Source organism: Mus pahari, chromosome 20 (genome assembly GCF_900095145.1).
Source record: "Mus pahari chromosome 20, PAHARI_EIJ_v1.1, whole genome shotgun sequence".
NCBI lineage: Eukaryota > Metazoa > Chordata > Mammalia > Rodentia > Muridae > Mus > Mus pahari.
In genome coordinates, this window is record NC_034609.1 from 8,181,370 (window position 1) to 8,184,542 (window position 3,173).

Consider the following 3,173-nt stretch of genomic DNA (forward strand, 5'->3'; position numbering starts at 1 on the left):
GGCTCACAACCATCTGTAACAAGATCTGACGCCCTCTTCTGGAGTGTCTGAAGACAGCTACAGTGTACTTACATATAATAAATAAATAAATAAATCTTAAAAAAAAAAAAAAAAAAAAAACTGGCCAGGTGGTGATGCCATAGTCTGCTTTTAAATCACAACACACAGGAAGCAGAAGCAGGTGAATCTGTGAGGTTAAGGCCACAGAGCAAGTTCCAGGACAGCCAGGACTACCCAGAGAAACCATGTCTCAAAAAATAAAAAATTATTGGATCTGGAGTATTTCAAATGTGAGGTGCACACTTTCCCCCAAAAGTAAAAAGAAACCTAAGATTAAGACCAGCCTGAGCCGGGCGTGGTGGCGCATGCCTTCAATCCCAGCACTTGGGAGGCAGAAGCAGGTGGATTTCTGAGTTCGAGATCAACCTGGTCTACAGAGTGAGTTCCAGGACAGCAAGGGCTACACAGAGAAACCCTGTCTCGAAAAAACACAAAGAGAGAGAGAGAGAGAGAGAGAGAGAGAGAGAGAGAGAGAGAGAGAGAGAGAGAGACTCCCTAAAGACTTTACTCAGGAAGCTGAGCACCAAGGCAGCTCCTGCATAAGGAGGCAGCTTTCCTACAGAAAAGAGAGAGCCATTGCCTCCGAGAAGTCAAGCAAGCACCAATTGCAAATTAACCCAGAGAGACCAAGGCTGGAGTTACCTCAGCTTAGCATTCATGAAACCCTGGGTTCCAACCCCAGCAGTTCATTCAAGCAAACAAAGCAACAAACAGTCCTCTGTGTGGTGGTGCACACTTGTAATCCCAGCACTCAAGGGTGGGACCCAAGATCCCAAGTTCAAAGTCATCCTCAGCTACGTAACAAGCTGGAAGCCGGCCTGCTGGAAGAGATCCTGTTCTAAAAAGCAGTTTTGGGGAAGGCTGGAGGGATGACTCAGTGGGTGACGACACCCATGCTGTGAAAGTGTGAAGGCGAGTTTTGATCCTCAGAATCCACACAAAGCCAGACGCGCTCGCTCACAGTCCCAAGTTTCTACTGTGGCTTGGGAGGTAGAGGCAGGAGAGTCCTTGGAAGGTGTGGGCCAGCCTGGTGTGTGCAGCTCTGAAACAGAAGACTTATCTCAGGCCGGGCGTGGTGGTGCACGCCTTTAATCCCTGGCTGTCTCGGAACTCACTCTGTAGACCAGGCTGGCCTGGAACTCAGAAATCCGCCTGCCTCTGCCTTCTAAGTGCAGAGATTAAAGGCGTGCGCCACCACGCCCGGCTCAAAATTACTCTTTAGTTTCAATCTCTCCATCCTCAAAGTCCTTTCTGAGCTTCTGCAGGTGAGGCAGCGGATTGAAATGTAGGAAGGAGCCAGTGTTTCCCTAAGTGTAGTAGCACACAGGTACAGCACAGCTTTAATCACAGCACTCACACTCACACGGAGGAAGAGGCAGGCAGATCTCGTGAGAACAGCCAGGTCACAGATGGAGTTGTTCCACGACAGCAGGGCTACCCAGAGAAACCTCGTCTCGAAAAGATACAGCCAAACAAAAGAGTCAGGGTTTCTAAGCCAGGCAGGTAAGGTCACTTTAAATGGCTGGGGCACATACACACGCAATTAACGTGCGGTGCCAGCTAAATGTGGCTGCATCCACTCAGGCCCTTAACTCATCTCACGTGACTGGGCGGGACCGCCGCTTAGCCCACGCCCCTTTGGACACGCCCACTTTACGACTGCCCAATGAACCTGCGTCTAGGTACGCCCTCTTTCACCCTTTCACCAATACCGGCCGGCAGCGTCCTTATAATCCAACCATCATTCCGTCCTCTGTTGAGTGATAAGCCAGCTATCCAGTGAGCAAGACTCGAATTGGGCTCCAGGCAGGAAGCGCTGTAGCGCGCGTCCAGGGGCGCGGCGTACAACCGGACGGGTGGCTCTCTTCGCAGCTCGCGGAGGCGAACCGGGTGGCAGGTAAGTGGCGGGTCCCGAGGCCGGGGCCGCGGTGCGAGGCTGTGGGTTCGCCGAAAGGGACGCTGCGGGGCGCGGTGCAGCGGGAGGAGTGGGCGCGCCGCGGTGGGACGGTTAGGCGCCTCGGGCCGGCGGCCGTTGGGCTCCAGTGAGCATGCGCCAGGGGCGGGCCAGCCGTTAGTGCGTCGGCTTCCGGGAACGGTAATGTGGCGGCTCTCGGGGGCCCCATGTGTACCGAGGTGGGATTGAGGGACAGACAGGACCGATCCACACCGCGTTTTCGGTCGCGGCGAGAGGATCCAGGCTCTCTGGGCTGACGTCCCGAGTCTGCAGTCACCGGCTTCCCGTCTCGTTCCGCCGCTCGCCCAGGAGATTCTCCAGACTCCGAAGCGGAAGGCTGGTGTGGCGCCCCGTAGGAACGTGGCCATTCACTCGGCGTCGCTTTCCCGGTGTGAGGCCGGTTCAGCCCGTTGCCTCTGGTCTGCCTGGACCTAGTTGAAACTTTAGGTCTGTGACAGTCTGGCTTCACTTGTTTCATTTTCCTGATTGAAGCAAGGCCCGACGTATTCGGGGACATACGCTCCGAGTTGCACCTCAGCTAGTTCCTGGAACCTGTTGTGTGTCTTGTTTCTTGAGACCGGATCTCTTTACATAATCCTGGTCGTCCTTGAACTCTCTCTCTTGAAGACCAGGTCGGGCTCGAACTCGCTGAGGTCCACTTGGCTCAGTCCCCGGAGTTGTGGTATTAAAGGCGTGTCCCACCATGCCCGCCTTCACATTTATCCTTTAACCAACACTAAGTGTTTTTAAAGCAGTACTGCCTAAAAACAGAGTACACATCTGAGAGGCCATAAGATAGGTTCTCCTGAAATCAAGGCTGTCCTTGAAATTTTTTATTTAGGTGTATATATTTGAATGACTACCTGTGTGCAGGTGCTCTAGGAGACTGGAAGTACTGTCTCCGGAGTGAGAAGGATGTAAACTGAGAAACCTAATTCAGGTCGCGTGAAAGCACTCATCTTCTCGACCACCCCAGCCAATTCCCTTTCAGTCTTTCAATGGGTTAGTTTCTCGCTGCTGTTGCTCCTATCTTCCACTCCATCTTGAGCAAATTCTTACTGAATCACTCAACTCCAAGCCTGGGTAGCAATTGAAGTACACAGGCCCTGGGCCTGCTCAGCTCTCCTCCCCTCTCCTCTCCTCCCCTCCCCTCCCCCTC

The 3,173-nt window shown here is 53.3% G+C and overlaps 1 protein-coding gene across 2 annotated transcripts in view; it reads left to right on the plus strand.

Moving 5' to 3' along the window:
• The first annotated feature begins 1,796 nt into the window (after positions 1–1,796).
• Ddx39a (DExD-box helicase 39A) overlaps positions 1,797–3,173 on the plus strand; it is a 7,913-nt gene continuing 6,536 nt past the window's right edge. For both annotated transcript variants that reach the window (XM_021220194.1, XM_029532441.1), the window contains exon 1: positions 1,797–1,957. The gene's annotated coding sequence lies outside the window, so the exon portion shown is untranslated. The remainder of the gene's footprint in view (positions 1,958–3,173) is intronic.